We start from the raw sequence: 27095 nt of genomic DNA on the forward strand, positions 1-27095 counted from the left end.
TTAGCTACCATTTTGGATGATTCTTATAGACTTGGGACAATGCCTAAGATTAAGTTTCAAAACACTGCCTGCATTTAACATCAGGCACCTACAAAAATAGATAGGCATGACCTTGAAAATTAAAGAATTTTAAACTTGCTAAGCAGAAAAAATATTCAGAAGCACCATTATGAAAGTATTAATAGATTTGAAAATATTTTGTTTTAGAAGAACATTGGAGGACAGTGAGAAAAAACCTTATCCTGTTACGACTGTGGCAAATCTGGGAGAGAAAAGGGAAGAAGAGCAGTAATGACGTTTGAATTAAGCTAGAGTCTGATTCTGTGATAGAACCTGATATTTGCATATGCCAACTGATGTATGAACATTCCCTGTTTTACATGGATCTGGAGTAAACGCATTCATTAATTCAACTTATTCATTTAATGGCTGTTCAATACCCTGATGACTCAGAAGGTAAAGAATCTGCCTGCAATGTGGGAGACCTAGGCTTGATCCCTGGGGTGGGGCAAAGAACCCATTCCAGTATTCTTGCCTGGAGAATCCTCATGGACAGAAGAGCCTGGCAAGCTATAGTCCATGGAGTGGCAGAGTCAGGCATGACTGAGCAATTAAGCACAGCATCTGAACTCTTGGGCTTCCCAGGTGGCGCTAGAGGTGAAAACCTGCCTGCCAATGCAGGAGATGCAGGTTCAATCCCTGGGTCAGGAAGATCCCCTGGAGGAGGGCATGACAACCCGCTCCAGTATTCTTGCCTGGAGAATCCCATGGACAGAGGAGCCTGGCAGGCTACAGTCCATATGGTCCCACAGAGTGGGATACAACTGAAGAGATAGCATGCACACTCCCGAGCTCTTACTATAAGCCACACTTTTTAGGTTCAGGTTTAGGTTGCTTTGACCAAGAAAAACAAGGTCCCTGTTCTCATGAAATTTATCTTCTGATAAGGCAGTCCACAAACCAATCTCATCCATCACCCCTCAAGCTCATGGCCCAGGATGTCTATTTATCTCCAGCTATTGTGTCTTCATTCTAGACGGTAGGGTGGAGGAGTAGAAGGGAGATTTTTTCAGAAATCCATATAGCACAGTGCTTACATATCATTGGCTTAAAGCTTAGTCCCATGGGCATACATAGCTGCAAGGGAGGCTCAGAAAATGTAGTTATATAGCTGAGTAACTAATGCAGAAGGGAGAACTAGACCTTGAAACTAGATATTGAAAGCACGCTTTGTAAGGAACAATCTGTAAGGAAAGATTAGAGAAATTTCAACTTAAAGCAAGAATGATCATGATAAAATTTCATAGCCTTTTGTAAGCATATTTGAAAAAGTTATACAAGGAGTTCTATAATGATCTTTTCTTAAGTTAAAAGGACAAAAAAATGGAGAAAGACAAACTGTAGAATCAAACTAGGTCAGATGCAAGAAAGAGTCCACAATGGTCAAGTAAACAGGATTACATATTATATGTGTGTGTTGTGAGTAATTGGATTCTATCCTGAGTATTACAACTTGTTGGTCTTATAAAAGAGGATTTTGTGTGTAATAGGTACATTTTTTTCTGGATGTAGAGTCTACCCTTATCATCATATTCTCAGTGGCATGTGTGAACAAAAAAGTTGAGAATTACTATTATACCTGATTTCATGTGGAACAACTTGGCTTCTCTCATTCCCGACTTCAGAACATTATAATCCAGATTTTGGAGTAAGTGGGGGCATTAGACAATACTGGGAGTCATATTGTAATAAACTACCCCATGTCTGTTCCAGCTTTCTTCCTTCCCTACTCCTTCTGAACCGTTCTCCCACCTTCTTTCTCTTCTCACACCATCTAGGTTTCCTTCTGCCAAGTGAGTCTGTTGAGATGAGAATGCAAATTTAGCTGAAATGATGCTCTAAAAAAATGAAAAAGTCTTTAGTTTACCATACCATCAGGGCAATGAATGCTCACTGGACAAGTCACTGTCCCAAATATTGAAGCATTTTCTCAGACAACTTCTAGGAAAAGTCTGCAGTTCTAGAAGAGTCAAGGGGTTTCCTTTTGCCTTCTTGGGGCCATTACTTTCCTCTGCCATTTAATGGTTTATTTACTTCTAGTTCCATTGGTCTAAGTATGATAGGAAATCTCAAATCTTTCTCAGCCCACCAGTGTTTCCTCTGATCACCTCCAAGCGAAGGTAGAGGAGCCGTTCTCTTCTGGAAGTGCCTTGTTCAGGCTGCCGGTTTCCTAAAGCAGATGCCAGCTGCTCCTAGCTCCAAAGACTGTAACAGTATGTGGTCTATACTTAACTGGTCTCATAAGAGAGCTCCTCCCCTCTATACTTACCCAGGAAATAATTCACTGCCAAATCCACTTAGAACAAGGCAGAGAGATTTTTAAAAACACTCACAGTAGATGCTTTCAGTTGTTTGTTCTTAATCATGCCAACGCTCTTTTCCCCCAGCATTTCCAAATTTCACTATTTCCACTTGTTTCCCTTGTGTGTTATCTTGGGATGTTTAAGACGTTTATTCTCTGCACTTCCATTTAATTTTATACTCTTAAAACGGAATCCTTGGCCAGGTTGCCTTATTGAAGTTAGAACCATTTTCTTGCAGTGGTTCACCATGTCCCCCTCAGTTTCTCCTAGCCTTTTTGACAACGGCCTCCTGAAACAAAGTTGATGTTAGAAACACTGCAGAAAAAGGAGTTTCATTAAACTTGGCAGTAGGGAAAAGTCTGAAGATGTCTTTTTCACCAAGTTTGTCTCCTAGAAACAAAGCTCATGGATTTTTAGGACATGAAATGTTTCTCATATGAATCTATTGCCCTTTTCTGGAGACAAATCAATTTTTATTCTCATAGCATGGCATTCACCCTGAAATACTTCTAGAACTTTTCTATCAAAAGGGATTAAGACAGCAAACTGGAAGGAGGTAGGGGCCAGGGAACTTGTCTGAAGAGTCAGATTTGAATAGACAGCACACTTGGAAAACAAACAAACAAACCAATAACACAGGTTACATTGGGGGTGGGGGTGTAGGGGGTAGGGAGGGCTAAGGCCTTGTCCCCTATGTTGAGTAAGTTTAGCTTATGTAGGGCACTTGTTTGACAAGCCTAGGTTGAGTAAGGCCATACACCCCATGACCTGTGTTTTTCCAGTCATACTTATCATGCAGATAAAACCAAATACTCATCTGAAAGTAATTCTCTGGTTATGCAATCAATGCTTTGCCCAGGAGACACAAGGAAAAATCGAGACCACAGGAACAGCTGAAGCTACTGTCCCAAAAATGAATTCACTGTTCTTTGTAGTCATAGAATTTGCCCTGTCCCACCTTGGCCATCTGGTAAACCTCTACTCATTCTTTTGAGGCTTATCTCAAGCAGAACCTTCTCTGCAGTGCTCTCTGACTATTAAAGCTAGGAAACCTCTGCATCTTCAGGGCAATCAGTTCCTTCTCTAAAGCAGCCTTGTATCCCATTGTATGGTAATAGCTTGACATCCTCATTAAACTAGCCATTCCCCTGAGGACAGAGCTATTTTATTCAGCTTTTTGGTATCCCCAGCACAAAGTATAATGCCTGGCTTGCAGCAGGCTCAATATGTTTTTTCTTGAATGACTAAATGAATGATAAAAGTTGGAAAAATGAAAAAGTTGGATTAAGTGTACCAGCAATCACAGTTTGAGAACTGATACAATTATTCTTTACTTTTCAGCCTTCTCTATTTTTTTTTTTTTTTTTGTGTGTGTGTGTGTGCCTCTCCTTCTAGTTTCTGTTCCTCTAGAGCATTTTTTAAAAACAATTGTCATTTTCTAATGGTATAGATGACTATATTTACAAGGCAAAAATAGAGACACAGACATAGAGAACAGATATGGGGACGCCAAGGGGGAAGGGGAGGTGGTGGGATGGGTTGGGAGATTGGGGTTGACATATATACACTACTGTGTATAAAATAGATAACTAATGAGAACCGACTCTGTAGCACAGGGAAACCTGCTCAGTGCTCTGTGGAGACCCAAGTGGGACAGCAGTCCAAAAGCGAGGGGACATATGTATGCATAAAACTGATTCACTTTGCTGTACAATAGAAACTAACATGACATTGTAAAGCAACTGTAGACCAATGAAAATCTATGTAAACAACAGTCGTTTTCTAATGCTCACAATTTTGTGGGTCCTCACGGGCAGGGCACAGTGGGGACCACTCCCCTCTGACCCAAAAGAGTTCGGGCCTCATTTGGAATGGATCTAGCTGCTGGACACGGTTCATGCAGGGCCACGCAGCTGGAGGGTCTGTTCTGGCTGTCAGCTGAGTTCCTCACTCTCCCGTCAGATGCCTAGTCTCTGAAGGCTGGGACATCTGGGACTAGCCAGACAGCCATCAGCGCATGGTGGTCTCAGGAGAGTCAGACTTCTTACTGGATGCAGGTATGTAATCCCACTGTATTTTGCTTCCCTAGTAAGTGTATTAATCTAAAAATACAGAGGAGGAAGGGAGAGGTATGGTGAGCAACATCCCTTAAATCAGAAAGAAAAAAAAAAAAAAAAACCTCAAAGTTAACTTATTCACCGAAGTTCATCAACCTCTGAAGATCATCCAGGCCATCACCTTATAATGTATTATGCTAAACTTATACTGTAACCAAATCTAAGTCTTATGCACTATCTGCCATTCAAACAATTCCTTTCCCCGCTTGGTCTCTGAGTTTTTTGGTAGCTAGAAAAAAGCACAGATTTGTGCAGAAACAAATTTGCCATAGGTTATGTTCATTTTGTGATGTCTCCACTTATGTGTTTGAAAACAACATGATGATAGTTGTTAGTTGCTCGGTCGTGTCCAACTCTTGCAACCCCCATGGACTGTAGCCTGCCAGGCTCCTCTGTCCATGGGATTCTTCAGGCAAGAATACTGGAGTGGGTACCCATTTCCTTCTCCAGGGGATCTTTCCCTCCCAGGAATCGAATCTGGATCTCCTGCACTGCAGGCAGACTGTTTCTTGAAAACAACATATAATACATTAAATGGAGAAGAGTAGGAGGAGAAATTTCCTAAAGTTTATATGCTAAGAATAGCTTATTTTTCTAGTGATTACCTTGACAGAGCAACTTAGAATCTATGGTTTCAGCAAAAAAAAAAAAAAAAAGTGTCCTGTAAAACGAAACCACTGATGAAAACAAAACTCCAAACATTTTTATTGCTGCTACTTTTTTCCCCTTTATTTACTTCTGACTGTGCTGGATCTTTATTGCTGCACAGGCCATTCTATAATTGTGGCTAAGAGGGCTACTCTTCATTGTGGTGCATGGGCTTCTCCTTGTGGTGGCTTCTCTTGTCATGGAGCACAGCCTCCAGGCACACGGGCTTCAGTAGTTGCGGCTCCCCTGCTGTAGGGTACAGGCTCAATAGCTGGGGCACGCCGGCCTAGTTGCCCCATGGCGTGTGATATCCTCTGGGGCCAGGGATCAAACTCCTGTCTCTTGCTTTGGCAGGTGGATTCTTTACCACTGAGCCACCGGGGAAGCTCTACAGCTGCTACATTTAACTAGCGATTTCCATGTGAATGTATACAGTGAAGTGTTTGATGTGCAGAAGAAATATCCACAAACCACCCCCATAATACAGTAATATGAAAGCCCTTCAGGGAAACTCTCCACTAGGGACCAATGGCCCATCTGATCCCAACTCACGAGGATCTTCCCTTCTCCAGGGAAGTAGGTGGAGTGAACACGCTGTTTGCTATTGCCTGTTTCTGAAACAAGGTATATGCCAAGGTCTGTGTGCCCTTCCCCAGAAGCATCAGGGGAGGAGTTTGCAACATCTGCAAGTTCTGTTTAGCCCTCTTTTAGGTAGAAATACTGCTTTGCTGGCATTTTATGTTTCTATAAAAGAATAGGAAGAAACTTGCCCCTCAGGGTCTTCAACAAGATAAGGTTGTGTCTAGGTAGCAACTGTGATGAGGTATCTACTGAGGAGAAAGAAATAAATAGGATCAGAAAAATACACATTCCCTACCTTAGAGTCACGAAGAGTCAGACAAAACTGAGTCACTGAAACACACACACACACACACACACACACAGAGGTATCCTTACAGGGCCTTGACTGAGGGCCAAACAATCACAAAAAGAGCAATGCTCGTTCTGAGACTCAGGATAATTTAGATAATTAATTATAATTAAGTAGCAATTAATAATGATTTGAATAATTGAAGCTTCCCCACCCTCAGTCTGTGGGCTGAGAGCAGTGCCATGCTGAGCCATAATGGAGCCTGAAACAAAGGAGGAATTAGCAATGCTTATCTGTCTCTGTTGAAGTTGTTAACATGTTGTCCATTATAGATTTTTGAACATATATTTATTAAAAATATTCCATCCAAATATTATTTCTCTTGATCAGTGAGTGTTTTGAGGTCCTCTTAAAACTTCGGCACTTGCAGGAAGTGCCTCATTATTTCCGGCTGCCTGTCCTTGCCCAGGCCGAGAAGCAATGCATGGGGTACTCTGGATGTTGCCTGGCCTGTTCTTAACCAGAGACTAAAGAAGAATCAGATCCTTGGATTGGTCCTTGACCTTTGGTGTCTAATCATTGAGCTCAAAAGAACCAAATTCCAGCCTGGGCCAGCGATGGAAGGCAGCCCCAAGCCCTGTGTGTACCGTTGGCCCATTGTACAGACAAGAAGCTGAGACTCAGTACAATTGGCAAGTACGCCTGAGATGACAAATCTAGAAAGTGACACATGAGGGCTTGAATCCAGGCTGGGCAGATTCCATGGGCTGTGCTCTCAGTCATTGGGCTCCAAGAGACTGCCCATTCACTGTATTTCCTACCATTCCCCAGTGAAAAGGACAAATAATGTGTTTTTTTCTCTCTTAACATAACAGTCAGTTATAAGTTACAGGAAAATATGTTCTATTAACTTTTGATAAATGTATTGTCTTTTTTCTCTTACAGAGGTAATACATATTCACTAAAGAGAAATTAGAAAATACACATATATGAGAAATCAAAATCTCACCTCCAAAGCCACCCACTATTATTTTGTTGCATGTCTTTCCAAGATTTATTTATTTTTGTTCTCTAAGCTTTCTTTTAATAAAGATAAATTACATGTGTATGATTTTAAAATGAAACCATGCTAAGCAGGCAGCTTTCTAAAGTGTGCTTTCTTCATTTAACAACATACCTTGAACAGCATTCTCTGTCATTGTTTTTTGCAGAGTAATTTGTAATGTCTTCATAATATACATTCATCCTTTCATGAATATTTATTGGGGGCCTGCTACTTTCCAATTAGGCACTAGAGATACATCGATTAACAAAACAAAGAATTTGGCCCTCTAGGGGTAACACTGAGGTAGAAGATGACCTTTAAAAAAAAAAGGACAATAAATGTATGCCACTTAATAAGGACACTATTTTGGATGTATCAGGGAGTCTTCCATGATAAAAGGCTTGTGTGGATGCATACTAAGTCACTTCAGTCCTGTCCGACTCTGTGTGATCCCATGGACTGTAGTCCCCCTGGCTCTTCTGGCCCTGGGATTCTCCAGGCAAGAATACTGGAGTGGGCTGCCATTCCCTCCTCCAGTGGATCTTCTTGACCTAGTGATCAAACTTACATGTCTCTGATATCTCCTGCATTGGCAGACGGGTCCTTCACCACTAGCTCTATCTAGGAAGTCCACGTATGTGCTTATTAAAGAACAACAACAACAACAGCAAAACACTGGGAGAAATGCTTCTGGTTGTATATTCTTTTCCTGCATCGCAGGCAAATTCTTTAACGCTGAACCACCACGGAAGCCCATTATGGGCTTTACGGTTCCATAAAACTGTCCCCCTAAAATCTGTATGTTGAAGTCCCGACCGCCAGTACCTCAAAACGTGACCATATTTAGAGATAGGTTCTTTAGAGTGGTGATAAGCTACGATGAGATCATTAGGGTAACCCCTAATCCCTTATGACTGGGATCTTTTCAAGAAGAAGAAATTTGGACATCAACACATAGAAGGAGGACACTGGGACAAGTTGGCCACGTGTAAGCCAAGGAGAGAGAACAGGAGCTGATCCTTCCCTCACAGCTCTCAGAAGAAACCAGCCTGCTGGCATCTTCATCTTAGACTTTCAGCCTCCAGAATGGTGAGGAAACTAATTTCCATTATTTAAGCCACCCAGTCTGTGGTATTCTGTCATGGCTGCCCCGGGAAACTAATAAATTTGGAGAAAGAGGCCAGAATGAGTGGGAGGGCACAAGCCCTGTGAAGTCTGGGGACCACAAGGACCAAGGCTTGGTAGCTTGAATTAGAGAAAAGCAAAGGCGTTTGGGGCCCTGAGGGAGGCTGAGGGGAGAAAGGAAGTCAGAAGAGGCAGCAGGGCACCGCTGGGTCCTAAAGCACCCTGCAGACCTCAGAAAGAACTTCAGGTTATACTTTGGGGAAAGAGGAAAGCCCTGGAGGACAGTTGGACCTGACATTCTAACAAAGGTCCTTGGCTCCTGAGTAGAACCCAGAAAAGATGTATCAAAAAGTTTGTAACCCTTATATTTTTTTAAAGTGTTTTTTTGTGTGTGTGGACCATTTTTAAAGTCTTTATTGACTTTGTTATGATATTGCTTCTTTTTATGTTTTGGTTTTTTGGCCCCTAGGCATTGTGGGATCTTCGCTCCAACCACTAAGGATGGACCCCTTGCCCCCTGTCTTGGAAAGCAAAATCTTAACCACTAGCCCACCAGGGACGTCCTTGTAACCTTTTTAGGGGTCCATAAAATGATTTATCAGTGCATCTTAGTGAGAGGAATGGGAGGCAGTGGGGGGGCTTCTCAGACATTGGCCCCAAGCCCTAAGCCTTCTTTGCACTCCCAGCACCTCACCCCCCAATCTGACAAGCTGTAAACTGTCGCCGTAAACCAGCCTCAGATTTTGCTGTGAGGCCTTCTCTACAGGCCTCTGGGGCCTCTCCTCCCCCAGGCTCACCCAGCTCGTTGCTGGAGGAGGAGATCTGAAGGGACAGCTGATCATTCTGTCTTCTCATGCTGCCTCTCCCCTATTCCCTGTGCTGAGACATAAGCAGACCCTCTCCTCCTTTTCCAATTTGGAACCAGTTCATTGTTCCATGTCCATTTTACTAAAGATCTTTTCAGGATATGTATGTGAGTGAGAATACTCCGCTCCTCTATGTCTCTCCACTGCATTCCCATCTCTTTATTGCTTAGTGCTTATTCTTAATGATACCCTACAGCGCAGTAATCGCACACACAGACTCTAGGCTACACTGGAAGACAGCCAGGGTCAAATCCCAACTCCGCCATTAGCAGCTCTGTGACCTTGGGCAAGTGGTTTAAACTACTACACCTTAGTTTCTTTGTAAAGCACAGATGATAATGATAATGCCTTCCTTAGATGTTTGTTCTGAGGATTAAATGAGTTAATACAAGGACACAGAACAGTGGCTGGCACATACTAAGGACTAAACAGACATAAACTGTTATTACTGTCTTCCAGTTCACTAAGTATCTTTCACGACATCTAGTCTGTCAGTTAACGCTTTTGTTGGATTTTAGTTTCAATGACTGTTTTTCACTTCTATGTGGCAGCTTTTCAAATCAACTTATTCGTTTTCCACCTTTCATTGCATTTTTGTATCCTCTTTAGTTTTTAATCATTTAAAAATATACTGTCTATAGTCTCTTTTGGATGGCTTTTTACTTTCAACTCAAAGTCACTCCTTTCCTGAATAGTCCATATGACTTAATTACGCACTCATCTTCAGAGTTCTTTCTGCAGGTGTCTGTCAGGTCTGGGTTGTTGAAATAACCCAGTGGAGTGACTGTGTAAACACACAACACAATCCCTAGTGTTGTGCTAGAGAGTCCCACAGTAGACAGCCAGTTTTTCTGTTAATTTCCCAACTCAAGTTCTCACATCTTGTGATAATAACAATATAGATTTCACAACCACATATGGTATAGCCCCAGATTTTTCATTTCTTCCTGGTGACTTTCTTTCCACTCAAAAAAAGCTTCCTCTCTGTTTCTCCAGACAGTGGGGCTTTTCCAGTCCTTTCTCATGAAGACGTGTAATGTTTAAGGCTCCTGGAAATTCATGTCTACCTTGGGCCCAAGTCTCATTTCTAGGCCCACTGTGGTCTCAAAACCTTAACCCCCAGACTCTACAGTGGCTTTGTGGGTGCAAAAGCCCCATAAGTTATTGTGCCTTCAGCTCATACAACCATTTGGCTTGGATTTCTCTCCGTTTTTGACACTTGGGGACTTCCCTTTCTGATGAGCTCCCCTAGATATAGTTATTATTTCTCAGTCAACTCTGAAAGGGCCTGTTGGCATCCCCTTTCCAAATTCGTATGTTGGAACCTAACCCCCAACATGAGGGTATTCAGGAGTGATTAGGTCACGAGGGTAGGGCCTTCATGGATGGGATTAGTGCCCGTAGGAAAGAGACCTCAGAAAGTTCTCTTGCCTCTTCCACCATGTGAGGGTATAGCACAAAGAAACAGGAAGTGGGCCTTCACCAGACACTGAATCTGCCAGCATCTTGATCTTGAACTTGCCAACCTCCAGAATTGTGAGAATTAAATTTCTGTTGTTTACATGCAACCCCGTCTATGGCACTCTGCTCCAGCGGCCTGAACAGACTCAGACAACCCTTTACCAGGGAAAAGAACTTGGGAAAGTTACTTCTCTGAACCTCAGCTCTTGAGGGCTATTGTGAGGCTCAAGACAATTCAAATGAAGCTCTTAGTTCTGAAGCCAGGGGGCCACAATCAAATCCGGTTCTGTCACTTACCAACTTGGTAACCTTGAACAAATTACTCAAACTCCAGGGTTCAGTTTCTTCTCCTGCAAAACAGAGATATAGCAAGGATTAGGCAAGTCACAAGTCCCCAGCACACAAAAGCCTCCAGTAAATCCTAATCACTACTGTTTTTCTCCTGTACCAAGAGGAACAACCCAATAAAACATTTCTGTCCAGTAGTATTTCAAGCCAAATAATATTCCTCCAGACCATTATATTTCATAGACGATGTTTTACAAATGTTTTCTCATTTAATGTTCAAAACAGTCTGGTATATGACAAATAAAGAAATGAAGATATTTAAAAAAAAAAAAGGAAATGGAGATTCGGAGATGTCAAATTGTAAGAGTTCTTTATATATTCAAGTCAAGTAAACTGCTGGAGGTTGCAGAGCAAGTAAAGAGCAAGCCCAAGCCAAACTCCTCTGATGGAGGGGCACAGTTTGGCTGGACTGCATTGTCCCCGGGACATAGAGGGTGGAGCGTGGCTGTCCTTTCAGACTCATAATTCTCTGATAAAGGATGCTGGGACTCTGGGCTACCTCAGCAAGTCCGGGTTTCAGAAAAACACTCAGCTCAACTTGAATTTGAACTGGTCTCAGTCATTCCATCCCTGACTCGCTTCCCGCTTTAGGTGTCTACACCACAGAGAAAGGAAAACAAACGTACATCACACCATCGTTGTCACCCTCAAAAATCTCTTACAAAAGAGATTCACAAAAGCTTATGAATCAAAGGGAGTTTTCACAAAACCCAAGTTAAATAATATCCCATTCCAACCCATTCATCAGCATCAAGTGTAAAGATCAGAGCAAGGTCTGCAGTGTCTAGACACTCATTATTGCCTGTAAGAGAAAGAGAATGCTTTTTTTCTGGCTCTCATTTTGATTAAATCTTTAGCTGCCTGAGGTGTCTTCTTTTTCCTTGTCATCCGGGACTGAGACTACCGGAAGCCGCTTAACCAGCCTCCCTTTATTCACAAAAGATTTGGGGGCCCTGCCTAATTGTCGTGGGGGAACGTTATCAGCTGATCACGTCAACCACTCTGGCTGCGTTGCCACCAATCCTCTCGTTCGCCAGTACCGGTTTCCTTTCTGCTGTCGCCTGAATGTGGTTTAAAATTCCCTTTTCAAGAATAATCACAAAATTGCTCAGTGGCCAAAGAAAAGAGCCATTCCATTTAGAACAACATAGGCATACCAAGTTTCCCTGGTGGCTCAGTGATAAAGAACCTGCCTGCCAATGCAGGAGACGCAGGTTCAATCCCTGGGTCGTGCAGATCCCCTAGAGGAGGGCATGGCAACCCACTCCAGTATTCTCGCCTGAGAAATCCCACGGACAGAGGAGCCTGGCGGGCTGCAGTCCACTGGGCCGCAAAAGAGGCAGACATGACTTACCGATTAAACAACAACCAAGCATGCTCACAAGTTCAGACCTCACAGGTAAGCACAAGGTCCACACTCTGTGTGTGTGTTGTGTGTATGCACTTGCCAGATTCACAAAGCAGAAAATAAGACAAGCTGTTTACTTGGGAACAATTTTTTTAAGGTCCTGGGCAAAAGTCCTAGAAATTAGAAAAAAGTATACTAATTCGCTCTCACAAAAGTCTTTAAGAACATGAAGATGAAGCTGGTCTTCCCATCACTTAGAGACAAACCAGGAAACAGAGTATGTCTCCCGTAGAAGGGAAGTCATCTCAAAACAAGGGTGACTTCCCCTCACTTCCTCTCTGTGGACAGAGAAAAGCTGGACTGTGACTCTAGAAACCAGTCTACCGCCATACCACTCTGAACACGCCTGGTCTCATCTGATCTCAGAAACTAAGCAGCGTCAGGCCTGGTTAGTACTCGGATGGGAGACTCTAGAAACTGGACCTGATCTTTTTTCCTCCTTAGACTCACAGCATGGGCTCTAGCCACTCTTTCAGAGCGGTGTGACTTTGGGTAAGTCACTGAACCTTTCTGAGTTTCTGTAGCCACTGCGGTCAAGTGAGGACACTCATTCACTCACGATCCATCTGCTGAGCACCTACAACATGCCAAGCATGTGGCCATGGGATTAATTCCAGGAATTAAACTGTCCCAGCCACAAAGGGCTCTCATTAATTAGTGGAATAAAGGCTTCCTTGGCAGTTCAATGGTTAAGATGCTGTGCTTCTGATGAGTACAGGTGCTGGGCAACCACAGAAGAGGGTATTTAATTAATTCCACAGGAGAGGGAAAGTGCTGGGTGCAAGGAAGACGTCCCCCAAGGAGGTGTTATCTAAGCTGCGAACAAAAAGACAAGTTAGAATTTGCCCAACTGAGAGGGATCCAAGCAAAACTGGCAGCATATGGGAAGGCCCATAGTCAGGATGGCTGGTTCACAATGTCAAGCACAAGAGGCAGGAAGAAGGACATCGGGTACGGAGACCTGGACTCGCAAGCAGGTGGGCTTGCCAGGGCAACTTGCCTGGACTAGGAGACCTCTCAGGGTCAAACATTCACAGAATCCCAGCCACATCAATTATAAGACCCTTGGACCAAATTCGAGGACCTTGACCTAGGGTTTGGAGAGGGAAATGGCAACCCAATCCAGTATTCATGCCCAGAAATTCCCACGGACACAGGAGCCTGGTGGGCTATAGTCCATGGGACGGCAAAGACTCGGACACGACTGAGCGACTAACACTTTCAAACACGTCCAGAGTCCCTCCCAGTCCTGAGGGCTGACCCTGTGGTCTTTTGAGACCCCAGATCCTCCCCTTGGCCTGACAGCCCTTGCACCAGCACAGCCACGTCCCTGAGTCCACTCGGGGAAGTGCCAAGCCTCCCACGTGGGTCCTGTCCTTCCTCTTTCCTTTCCCTTCGGGAGTGACTAGCCAGTGACTCAAGGAGGGAGCTGTCCCCTACTTGTCATTTGTTTCTTAAAAAAAAAAAAGCACCCAGGACTCACTCACACAGTCATTTGCCCAACGTCCTTCTCCCACCCAGCCCGTGACCTAGCTGAAGAAATGCTGAATTATCCGTGTAGACTGTCGCCTCCAGGACACTTGAAGCTACCTGAGGGTGTACACTCGTTTTGGTGATTCTGCTGTCCCCCGCCCTGGTATTGACCCTTGGTTCATACCAGGTCCTCAAAAATGCATGCAGACATGAATGGATTTAATGTCTCTGCAAAGAAGCACCCATTCAGAGCTGCCCTCAGACAGAAACCCAGAGAGGTGTCACTCAACACCCTCCCCCAGGGCTCCCTAAGCCACTGCAGACGCTCAGCAAAGCCCCACGGGAAAACTAACGCCCCCGCCACTCATGATACCAGCGAAGAGCCTCAGGTCCAAAAGGATGATATGACTTGCCCAAGGTCTCTTAGCTAACGCAGTAAAATGTTTTTAAAAGGGGGACAACAGGGACTTTCCTGGTGGTCCAGTGGATAAGACTCTGAGCTCCCAATGCAGCCGGCCTGGGTTCGATCCCTGATCAGGGAACTAGATCCTGCATGCCACTACTAAAGATCCCACATGCTATATCTAAGACCCAGCACAGCCAAATAAATAAATATTCAAAAAAAAAAAAAAGGTGGGACAACGGTCTTAAACGGAAGGCGATCTAGTTGCCCCTACCAGAAACGTTGCTTGTTTTAGGGGAAAGTACTTGGCAGGTCTAATGAAATCTTCCCTTTACCTGACCACCAATTACGTCACACTTTCACGAGCCCTGGGATTCTCTAGGCAGGACTAGAGCTCCCACTGAAGCACACCTATTTTGGAAGATGACTAAAAAAACTTTTTTAGGGACTGGGTATGTTCTTGGATTATGGATCACTTTTTAATTCTCTGTAATGTGATCTCAGGCTATAACAATTTTTAAAGGAAAGCTGAGCTCCCTGAACACTCTTGTTTTTTTTAATGTTTTGATATTAACTTTACTGTGACAGCAAACACAATTTTTAAGGAGGGCGTTGTGACCTATATAACCCTTCCACCAAAAGAATTCCTTATAATTCCTGTGTCCTCTTATTAAAGTTTTTATTCACAGATCGATACTCTGTACTAATGTATGTATTTCACTTAAAGGAGCCCAGCTGGCACTAGTGGGAATGGGTCCGCTTGCCAATGCAGGGGACATAAGAGACGTGGGTTTGATCCTGGATTGGGAAGACCCCCTGGAGGAGGGCATGGCAACCCACTCCACTATGCTCTCCTGGAGAATCCCATGGACAGAGGAGCCTAGTGGGCTACAGTCCGTGGGGTCACAACTGACACCACTGAAGCGACTCAACATGCACGCACCTTTTAGAGTAGAAGTTGCTTAAACAAAACAAAAACAAACTTATTATGCAAGTCACTGGCATGATGTTTCTGAAACCACCACAGAGCAAAACGCAGGTGACACATTAAGTGCACCTGGAAATTCTGGGTCTGAGACATTGAGGGTGACATCTTCCAGCCTGCTTCACTCAATCATTATTCTGACACTTTCCATATCCCATTTCATAGGAAACAGACAAAGGAAAACAGATGTTTTACTTACACCCACCTAGTACAGCAAACCCCCAAGCTTGCAACGGCTGCTCATCACTGAGGAGTTTAAAGCAATACTTTCGTGCCAGTGAAATAACATCTCAAACGGCCCAGCACAGCGGTTCTCACTCCGGCTCAACCAAAATTCACAAGGGCAGGAGGAAAATCTTTAAAAATACCACTGCTGGGTCCCCAGCCTGCACAATTAAAACAGAATCTCTAAGGACGAAACCTCAGCACTATAGTTTTCCCAAGATCCCTAGGTGACTGTACGGCCCAAACAGGACTGCAAACCACTCATTAGTCAGAGAAAGCCCATGGGAGACCTTATCTGTGAGAGATGAAGGCACTGTAACGAAATAAAACAGCAGATGTGAAAGTACCTAACAGGGCCTGTTACCCAGAAGACACTTAATAAATGTTAATTAGGCAAAAAAATAATAATTCAAGCAATTACTCCTCCTCAGTGAATTCACCTTGTAATTTTATTGGTTTGTTTATCACTTGCTGTTTTTTCTTAGCCTTGATTCATTCTATCCCTAGGTTAATAATAATAAAAATATCTATATGTTAATAAAATTATAAACATATACCCATAATCCTATTCAATTACAAGAGCTCTGTACTATTTCCAACAACTCCTAATCACTTATTTAATAAAACTTTTCCCTAGAACAGTGGCTAATATGTACTAAATACTCAACAAATGTTATTTATAATAAGTATTATTATTCAGGATTCATGATAATCTGCATAACTTAGGCTGAAATTTTATTTAAAGGACTTAGAATGTAAAAATATTAGCAGGGCAATATTTTTTTAACTTTTTATTTTATATTGGAGAATAGCCAATTAACAATGTTGTGATAGTTTCAGGTGGACAGAAAAGGGATTCAACCATCTCTCTCTCTCTCTCTCTCTCTCTCCCTCTCCCCATTCTCTCCCAAACTCCCCTCCCATCCAGGCCACCACATAACACTGAGCAGAACTCCTGTGCTATATAATAGGACTTCGTTGGTTATCCATTTTAAATATAGCAGTATATACATACGGATCCCAAACTCCCCACAGCAATATTTAACAAACTTTAAAAAAATTGTTTTAAGCACACTCTTTTTATAAATTTGTGAAAAAATATTAAATGTGGTCACTGCACAGGTAGCTAGCTTATCTTGCACATTCAAGGGGGCCCGACAAAAGCTACTTGTGAACACTCAGCAGTTTCCACAGTCACTTGGAAAAGCTAACACTGCAATTAGTTCAAAGTGCCCTCTTAATCCAACTTTTCCCTACCACTGCCTCCCTGAGCCTGTATTAGGAAGGCGATTTTTCTATATGTTCACATTACCCCTCAGTTCTAACTAAGAGAACAAATATCTGTGTAAAAAAATATATATCTATATATAATTTATTAATCAAGATGAGAAAGTTTTACTAAGAACATTTCCAAACCTCCTGTTGCCCTGCTTGGATGAATTAAGACAGTCAGCATCTGTCTCCTGTTGTGCTAAGCAGAGGAGGCATTCAACAGCCAGACTGGAAGATCTACTCTATTTGCTTCAGGATTACATTGTGAGCAGGAGACCCTTCCATGGTTCACACCTGAGCATGCCACTGTTTGCTTCCTTTATCCTTCGAACTCCAAACAGCTGCCATTTCATGTTTCAAATCAATAGACACGCAAAAATAATCATGATGTGCACTTTTCTAGATGTGCTGTTGTTGTTTGGTCACTAAAACGTGTCTGATTCTTTGCGACCCCATGGACTGCAGCATGCCAGGCTGCCCTGTCCACCACTATCTCCTGGAGTTTGCTCAAATTCATGTCCATTGAGTCGGTGACACCATCCAACCATCTCATCCTTTGTTGTCTCCTTCTCCTCCTGCCTTCAATCTTTCCATCATCAGGGAGTTTTCCAATGAGTCGGCTCTTGGCATCAGGGGGTCAAAGTACTGGAGCTTCAGCATCATTTATATGCATATTATATATATAATAATTATTATACATATCATAACAAGTATTACTGGTCTGAATGTTTGTGTCCCCCCCTTCCAAATTCCCATGTTGGAATCCTAACTCCCCAGTGTGATGGTTGTAGGAGGTTGGGCCTTTGAGAGGTCATGAGGGTGGAGCCCTCATGAATGGGATTAGTGCCCTCGTAAGTGAGGCCCCAGACAGCTCCCTCACTCCTCCCATCACGTGAGCACACAATGAGAGAAGAGCCCCTGCCCAAGCATGCTGGTGCCTGGATCTCAGGTGTTCAGCCTCCGGAACAGTGGGAACTATACGGCTATTGTTTATAAGCTCCCAGTCTGTAGCATTTTATAACAGTAGCCCTGACAACCACAACAAAGTCAAAAGTGACCACGCATGGGCCTTTGGCAAGTAATAGCTTGGGTTACTCAATAAGAATATCTTGATTGAAAAAAACAAACAAAAAAAAAAAGAATATCTTGATTGACTATCACATGCCAGACAGCTCCAGAGGCACAGGGAGATGGAGAGGAGGACAGAGCTCCCATCTTCAAGGATTTCAGGCTCCAAGGACAGTGTGCAGATTGGCTACTGTGACGCAGTGTGACTCTGACCAGGGGTGACAAGGAAATGCAAAGGATAGGGTCACAGGAGCAACCCGAAATCAGAAATTAGGAAATGAAAATAAATAAGCACACAGGAGATAAATGGTTGTGGATAACAATGTTAAGACAACTACTGCAGCTTTCATCAATTGCACTGCCCTCTCAACTCCCATCACCTAATCTTGACAGTCATATGCCACTTTGGGGGCCTCCCTGGTGGTCCAGTGGCTAAGCAAGTCTCCATGCTTCTAAAGCACGGGGTGCATGTCTGACCCCTGGTCAGGGAACTAGACTCCACATGCCGCAGCTAAAGATCCTGTGTGCTGCAGCTGAGACCCAGCACAGCTAAATAAATAAATATTAAATATATATATATATATATATATCTCCTGTGATAAACCATAATAGAAAAAGAATATATGTATGTATAACGAACCACTTTGCTGTAGAGCAGAAATTAACACAACATTGTAAACCCACTATACTTCAATTAAAAAAATAAATTAAAAAGGAGGTGAAAGAGGAAGAGAAGACTTCTTGGAGACTGAACAGCCAGACTCAGTACCATCTCAGCAAAACCGCAACCCTGTGGGTCAGCCCTAGTCCTACCCTTTTCAAACTGTGCCACCATTAAAGACATATCACGATTTACTTGAAAGCGTGACATAGGTGAAGGCAGAGAATGTTATTGGGCGTGTCTGGTCTAAATGCCTGGTTTTATAAACGGGAGAATCTGACACGTAGAAGGAAAGGAACTTGCCTGCAATGAAGACAGCAGGATCACAGTGGAGTCAGAACCAGCTCCCAAGATTTCCGACTCCTAACTACCCAGGGCTGACTACTGAGCTTCCAAACTCCTTCATCTGATTAACTGCGTCTAGGTGTCTGCTCTCAGCTCAGCCACACCCCCTTTAGGGGAAGGCTTCTGGGGACATCCTACCTGATACTCCCCTTTCTCAGAGCACTCCTCCCAGATTATGCTGCCACTTCATCAGCTAGCTTCCCCCGACGCTTGACCTTGGAGCAACTCTGTTCCAACTCTTGTGTCCTGGACCTCAGTACAAGCAGGAGGTCTACGTGGACACAGTGCAGTGAACTGAGTGACTGAGGTCTCAGGTTCCTGGGAATTTCCCAGCATTAACCAAGCAAGTCCCAAGTCCCTGAAAATCCCTTGGCAAACCAGGACAGCTGGTCGCTCTATTAGTGGACACTGACAAAGTGACGTGGGGCTTCCCAGGTGGTGCTAGAGGTAAAGAGCCTGCCTGCCGATGGAGGAGATGGATGTTTGATCCTTGTGTCGGGAAGATCCCCTGGAGGGGGGCATGGCAACCCACTCCAGTATTCTTGCCTGGAGAATCCCACGGACAGAGGAGCCTGGTGGGCTACAGTCCACAGGGTCGCAAAGGGTTGGATACAGGTGAAGCAACTTAGCACGCACACAACAAAGTGAGACAGCTGGCTCACCATGTCCCCGCCTCTAACCGTCCTCAGCCACTGTGCAAGCCGGGCCCAGAGCCGTGTCTCCACCAAGTGGTCACTCTAGCTCAGCACTGACAGAACTTTCTGCACTGCTGGAGATGTTCCTTATCTACACTGTCCATAACAGAAGTACCAGACCCAGGTGACTACGGAGCAGCTGAACTCTGGCTGGTGTAACCCAGTTTTTAATTATATTTAATTTTTATTAATTTCTATTTAAATAGCCCCGCGTGGCTAGTAGCCACCACATAGAACAGTTTGTCTCTGGTTTTACATAATTGGAACTACGGTCCACCTCTGTGCTCGGGATGAGCTTTGGAGTCAGAATGATCATGGTTCGAATCCTGATTCAGTCATGTGCAAACATGTCACAAGTCCCTGGGGAAGCTTGTTTCTCCCTCTGTGATCTTGACAAGTTGACTACGAGACAGTGTTCAGAAAGTGGTTGGTTACTGGGAGAACTTACGCAAAAGGATTTCTCTGGAAGCCAATGAACCATGTAAAATGTAAAAAATGTAAAATGCTATGTAAAAATGCTAGAAAAATGTGATTCTGAACCCAAAAGAAGGCAAGGGCATCATCTCAACCAGACTTCCAGCATCCCTGGCAGGATCAAGTTCAGATTCTAAACTGCCAGGGCTGGGCTGCTCGACTGGTCCCAGGCCTGTGACTGGTTGTCTCCGAGTCCCACTGGGGCAGCGGGCACTGGGTCCTGGGAGATGCTGAGACTCTGAGGCCATCTGAGGATGGCCCTACATGGTCCAGGGGCAGGGACCCAGGCCCTGCCCAGAGCAGTGAGGAGGCAGCACCCAGAGGAAGCCCAGGCGCCCCACAGGGTTCAGGCGCACCCCGGGCCGGCCACCTCGTGCCCCGGGGTACGGGACACGGGGCCCAGCCCACGTCCGGCGCCTGTAAGGAGAACACCACCCCCGTTGCCTCTCCCAAGGGCCGGGGACACAGTAATGGGCTGGCAACCAGGAGCAGCTGCGACGCCCCAGAGGCATCTGGTCTCTGGAACCTATCCCTGGCCCTAATGAATCCACCCCCTCGGCAGGAATGGGCGGCAGGTCCCCGGAGGGGCAGGCTGCGGATCACAATCACCTGGGGAGCTTTTTAGCAACACTGTTCCCCAGACTGGGCACCGGTGTTTGCAGAAACTCCCAGGTGACTGCGGCACGGCTGGGACCCGGTGTCTGTCATCTGAGAGCTTGGGAAGCTGGTTCTGATGAGGACTATCTAGGCAGCGCTAGGGGGTTTCCCAGGTGGTTCGGTGGTAAAGAATCCGCCTGCCAAGCAGGAGACATGGCTTTGATCCCTGGGTCAGGAAGATCCCCTGGAGAAGGGAACGGCAACCCACTCCAGTATTCCTGTCTGGAGAATCCCATGGACAGAGGAGCCTGGCGGGCTACAGACCATGGGGTTGCAAAGACTCGGACGTGACTGAACACATATGAGCATGAGGCAGAACTAGAGCTGGGGAGCGAAGTCCCCTTGTTAACAAGTCCCTCCCTCTGGCTGCAGGGACAACAGTCAGATGATTGGGGGACCCTGACACCAGAGCCAGGCCACAAGTTGCTCGCTTCCCTCCCGCCCCAACTGGCAGAGACCCTTCCGGTTCTCCAGGCCTGACCTGTCCCGTGTCTCATGTGCAGCCTCAGTGGGGAGGGTCCTCCTTCCCTGCTATCCCCAAGCACCCCAAGCAGAAGCCCTAATTTGTACACCTCTCCATCCTGGTGTCCCACGGCTGCACCCAGCACCGAGGAAGCCCAGGATAGATGCTATTATTGTGGCTGTTACTCTCATTTCACTGAAAAGGAAACCAGAAGCTAGCAACAGTATGACTCACCCAAGGCCCCATGATGCTGGGGCAGGGCTGGGACAGGAACTCTGGATGCCTGGGTTCACTCCCTCCCTGATACCCCAGGCTGAGGCTCACTGCCTCTGTGTCTACGCTCACCCTCACGTTTTCTCCTCCCTCTTACAAGTCAGTATGCAGGCTCTGACCATCAGAATAAATGCTTGTTAGTAACCTCAGGCTCTGATTTATAGGATGCCACTTATCCTCAAAGATTTCCCTGGTGGCTCAGCAGTAAAGAATCCGCCTGCCAAGACAGGAGATGTGGGTTCTCCTGGGTTGAGAAGATTCCCCTGGAGAAGCAAATGGCAACCCACTCCAGAATTCTTGCCTGGAGAATCCATGGACAGAGGAGCCTGGCGGGCTACAGTCCATGGCGTCGCAAAGTTGGACATGACTTACCTACAAAACAACAAGTTATCCCCCAAACAGCCCATGGCGTCTATGAACACCCCTTGGGCAGTATACAGGGGCAGAGCCTTGGAGCCTGACATACTCGAATCGCCACTGAGTCGCTGGGTGATCCTGGACACATTTCTCAACCTCGGGGCTCGGCTTCCTCAGCTGTAAATGGGGATGATGGTATCCACCACTCAGGTTTGTGGAGAAGATTCCTGAGATCAGTCAAAGGGATCAGATGGGCTCCATGGCTGGCCAGCAGGAAGTACCAACAGCTGGCAGCTAGTATTCAGGTGGCAGGCACCACCCTTCTTATCTTCTGCTCCACGCTCCGTTTCAGACCCACAGAAGCCTCCAAACTATGTACCCTCTTGTGTCCCTTCTCTTCACACAGGTCACCCAGCCCACTGCCCCGGGCTTGGCCTGTCCTCTTGGGAGCACTGCCTTGCAGGACCAGGTGGTTGGAGTCCTCACATCATCCCCGCCCGATCCCCGCCGCGTCCCCCAGAAAAAAATAAACGAGAAGACTTCCTGAATTTAAATCAAATATTTGCACACTCTCCAAAGCCTATAAACCTGAATTGCTCACAGGGAAAAAAAAAAGAAAACTTAGGTGCAAAAAGAGAGTAAGTGTGGGCGGTCGTGGCTTCAACAAACCTCACAGGAAAGGGCATTTGATCTGAATAACCACACAGCCCAGCCGAGGGAGCGGGGTGAGCAGGAGAAAGCTGCCGCTTACAGGGCCATCTCCCTGGCCTCTCTCCGTCGACCTGCACAAAAATCAACAGTGCATTCCCTCTGCAGGCCGTCCGCGGAAGACCTGGGGTGGGGGCCAGGGGGCGGTGAGTGTGAGGAGGGCTGCGGGAGATGGGCAAGTGAGCACCAGCTCCCCAGTGCCACCCCGAGAGCGCTCAAACAGGAAGTTGGGCTGCTTCACACCAGCATGGCTGCCCAGTTGTTAAAATCCCGAAGGACTTGACACAGGCTGGGAAAGAGGTGCTGTCCGGAGCCCCTCTCCCCAGCTGCCACACCACCCACCCAGAGCCCCCAGACGGGCCCCGGCTAGGAAAGGATGAATGTCCAGCACTGTGGAAACTTCCAGAAAGGACTCTGGTGGCTGCCCAGTGTTAAACGTTCAGAGCATCAACCCTGGGCACAGTTCAGAGGCATGAAGAACGCAAATGACACTCTGAGGGATTCAGAAGAACAGGCCTTCAATACACGTTTGCGGGAGGAAGAGAAGGAACGACTGACTCACGGGGCAGCGGCCACAGACCCACAGCGCCTCCCTCCCTCTGGGCCACTCACTCCACCCAAGCTCAGGCGCCAGAGCCTCAGAAGCCTCCCTGGCCAAACGAAAGGAAAGTCTGCCCTGACCTCCCATCCTAACCCACCCTAACCCTCACCAGGCAAAAGGGAACTTTGGGGCTCCTCCCTGCCCAGCCTCCAGCCCCTCTGGGGCACCCCCTGACCCTCCCACCATGTCACCCAGGGGAGGGCTGTCAAAGCAGGGAATCTTCCAGAACCGATGCTGCTTCAAGAACAAGCATGTGGCCAAAACTGGCCAGTAAGAGTCCTCGCAAGGCTCAAGAATGGTCATGTGACCCTAACTGGCCAATAAGGACCTTCCTGAGCACTTTGGCTGAAGTCACCAGGAAAGGGTATTCCTCTGCCGTCACCCAGGGCGGGTCACATGAAAGGCTGAAAGCCTGAATCTATCTCACGGGGAGAGACCCCTGAGAAACAAGGTGGGAGGAAGGCAAGGCCAAGAGACAGCGGGAGACAAAGCCCGGCCAGCGTGGCCTGGGCCCGTATCAGCCACCCCTGACCGTTTCACAACTGATGATCTTTTTCAAACCTAAGCCAGCTTGAGTTTGGTTTCTGTCACTTGGAACCCAGAGAATGGACTGATACATTTCTCAGTGGGTGTAGGAGAAGATGCTGGTTGCTACCAGACCCCGCTTCCTGCCTTGGCTGCCAATTCATGTGACTTGGTGGCTTACTGATGGCATCTGGGAAGCTGGCTCTGAGCCCCACGCCCTCTGCCTCATGCAAAGAGGGCATCTCTCTCCCACTGAACCCCCAGACTCTGGTCTCTTGCCCGCCATCTCACAAGCTATGAACACCACCTGTTACCTGTTCTAATACATGAATCTTTCAGTGGCCCCATATGGCCCGAAGATCACAATGCAAGTCCCTCTAATGCAGCTCATAAAGCTGCCACCCCAGGACCTGATGACATGAGTTCTCCACACAAACCCTCCAGTCCAACCACGCACACCTACGCCGAGATTGCTCTCAACTCCAGGTTCCCAACCCCAAGACAGGAAGTGTTTCCAACCCATGCCAGCTGATTCCAAAAGCTCTTGCAGTACAAGGGTGACCCCTCATGTTCTGAAACCCACATCCTGCCCACTGAGGTCACAGCCCCACTCCTCACAGGGGTGAAGGCGATGTTGAAAGAACCTCATCAACACAGCCTTGTCCCCACAAAACCCCTATCAGGACTCCCCAAGAGCTTTCTAACACCCACCAAAGCCATACAGTGGCTCCGAGTCAAGCCTCGTCATGTAAATTAAAGCTCCCCACCACCACCCCAAGTTTTCACTGAAAAATCGGCCAGCTGTGTACATTTCATCCAAAGTCACAGGAAAAAATCTACAGATAAGGCTTCTCTTGGCATGGAACACAAACTGACAGCATTTATAATTACAGAGAGGTCACTGCAAGAAAGATTTCAGAGGACTTCCGGTGCAATCTTCCCATTTTACAGAAGTGGAAACTGAGATTCCAAGAAGTGAAATGACACCCCAGGGTCACACAGGCAGGAAGCAGAGGAGCCAGGACAAAACACCAGGTCCTCTGCTTTTTTCCCCTCCAACAGTTTATAAATAATAACCTTACCTCCATTTACTCTATTACAATACTAATTCATACACACTCACTTAAAACTCTGAGTCATGCAGAAGTGCTGTATGTTTTGATATTTTCTGCTCCTTGAATCGCATCTCGCTGAGTGTCTGAAAACAGGGTCTCTGCCTCCTGGCAGAGGGGCTGGAGCCCTCCAGGCCTGAGACTTGGTGCGGTTTCTCACCCTCTCCGCTGCCCGTAAACAACACCAACAGGGGCAACACAGACAGTAACAGCTGCTGGTTGTGCAATGAGAGGCGATCTCTACTTCCTAACGTGGGCCTGGGTGGGGAGGTAGGGGTGGGCTCTGTAAAAGTGTCTCCCCTCCCCTGGACCCAGCAACTTGGCCGAGGACCTCTGTTCATCACTCAGTGAGGCTTGTTTTCTTTGTACATCCCATTCATCGCCTCTTGCAGGGTAACAAAGATTTCAGAAACAGCCTGGAGCTCGAATTTCTGGCAGCTCCTTTCACTCACTGTGTCGCCTTAGGCAGGTCGCTTCACCTCTCTGGGCCTCAGCTGCCTTGTCTTCAAAAAACGGCAGAAACATCATCCACGGAACAGAGTTGGTGGAATCCCTGGAGCTCTACTTGAGGCCGTGGCCAGTCAGCGGACCCAGGTCATCACCCTGAATTCCCAGGGCCTTTCTTCTCCCGCTGCCCATCAACTGCTCAACACACAGGCCACGATCAGGCTCTAACTCAGCCCCGCCAACGCCACGGCATCCGCACCTGCCTCTCGCGCAGGATCAGGCCCTAGGTGTCTGCCTTCCTGTCTGGGGACTAACCACTCCTTGGTCCGACTCCCCTAACGTCCTGTTGGCTCCAGGGCCCAAACTCGACAACCTGCTCACCCCAGTCTGGCCAAGAAGCCCCAGTGTCAAGTTTCTCCTCAAAGGCCTGAAAACCTCTCCCAGTCGCCATAAAATTACTCAGTTTTTCCCTTGTGGGATCAGATGGAATTTAAAGTAAGTCACTGAAGTCTATACAGCCCTTCCCGCACAGAACATGTAATGCCTGCGAGATTTCCTCCCCATCTCTGCCCCCAAATGAAGCCGGTGTTCTATTCACTGATGTCACTGAGGAAGCAAGAGGGGTCCACCTGCCCAGCAAACCCAGACTGAATGATCAGGCTTTCCATCTGGCTCTCATCGGTCAGTCCTGCCCTCCCCCACGACAGGGTCAGGGCCTCTCACCGCCCAACTCCCTCTGGGCAGACATTTATCTATAGACGGAACCCTGTGTCTGTTCCCCAGCCCCCAATTCCATCCACAGAGTCTAGGGAGTCTAGACAGGCTCCGATGAGAAGGGGGGAAGCAGAACTTCCAAGCAGAAGCTGGAACGGAGTAGGTGGGGGTGCAGGGGCAAGTATGTGCTACTGTGTGGCCAGTCTGCTTGGGGGGGAGAAAGAAAGGCAGGGATCCACCTGCCAGTGCAGGGGACACAGGTTCGATCCCCGGCCCGGGAATATCGCACTTGCTGCAGGGCAGCTAAGCCCATGTGCCACCACTGTTTGAGGCCATGCTCGAGAGCCTGGGAGCCACAACTACTGAAGCCTACGCGCCCGAGAGCCCGCGCGCCGCAACGCGAGAAGCCACTGAGATGAGAAGCCCATGCGTGGCAACGAAGAGCAGCCCCCCCCCCCTTGCCACAATTAGAGAAAACACGTGTTTAGCAGTGAAGACCCAGCACAGCCGAAATAAACAAGTAAAAGAGAGACAGGGACCTGCAGCAACCTGACGGACCCAGCGATTATCATACTAAGTGAAAGAGGCCAGAGAGAGAAACACAAATATCACACGATATTGCTTATATACGCACTCCAAGACAGTGATACAGAAATAGACGCCCACACACAGAAAACAAACTACGGTTACCAAAGGGGAAAGCAGGGGAGGAACAAATTAGGTGTTTGAGATTAACATAGAACACTGCTACATGCAAAATAGATAACCAACAAGGACCCACTATATCGTGCAGGGAACTGGATTCAACATTTTGTAATAACCTATAAGGAGAAAGAATCTGAAAACGAATACATATGACTGAACCACTGCTGTATCCTTGAAACTAACACAACACTGTAAATCAACTATACTTCAATTTAAAAAATAATGATAAAAGAAGAAGAAAGGATATCGAGTTAACCCTTCAATTCACTCAGGGTCTCAATGACCTGAACCTTCTGCCTCACTGTTTATATCAAAATATAAACATCATCAGGTCTCATCCAATGCCAAATCCCCAAATTTTTACAAATGCCCAAAACAAACCTGGTGATACGAGAATGTAGGAGGGATCAAGGATCAGGAATCTAGAACCTCAACAGACTGTTAATAATAATTTCTTGAGTAGTGGGGCTTATACTGGGAGTGGGTGGAGGGGAGCCATCATCAACTGTTGGTGGGAATGAAAGACAGTGAAATCCCTTTGGAAACCTGTTTGTCAGCTTCTCAAAAAGCTAAATACAGAAATCCACACAATCCAGCAAATTCCACTCCTAGGCATCTACCCAGGAGAAACGAAAACCCACATTCACAGAGGCTAGCACACGAATGCTCATAGCAGCATT

The 27095-nt window shown here is 46.3% G+C and overlaps 1 long non-coding RNA gene across 3 annotated transcripts in view; it reads right to left on the reverse strand.

Annotated features, from left to right (window-relative positions):
- Positions 1 to 1865: 1865 nt before the first annotated feature.
- Positions 1866 to 27095, reverse strand: part of LOC133051055 (uncharacterized) — a 46380-nt gene continuing 21150 nt past the window's right edge. The window contains exons 2-3 of one of the 3 annotated variants that reach the window (XR_009691766.1): positions 10794 to 10846; positions 1866 to 2652 (exon numbers count right to left, since the gene is read on the reverse strand). This is a non-coding gene — a long non-coding RNA (uncharacterized LOC133051055). The other 2 variants (XR_009691764.1, XR_009691765.1) reach the window with 2 other exon arrangements.

The sequence above is a fragment of the Dama dama genome, chromosome 33, assembly GCF_033118175.1.
Source record: "Dama dama isolate Ldn47 chromosome 33, ASM3311817v1, whole genome shotgun sequence".
NCBI classification, from domain to species: domain Eukaryota; kingdom Metazoa; phylum Chordata; class Mammalia; order Artiodactyla; family Cervidae; genus Dama; species Dama dama.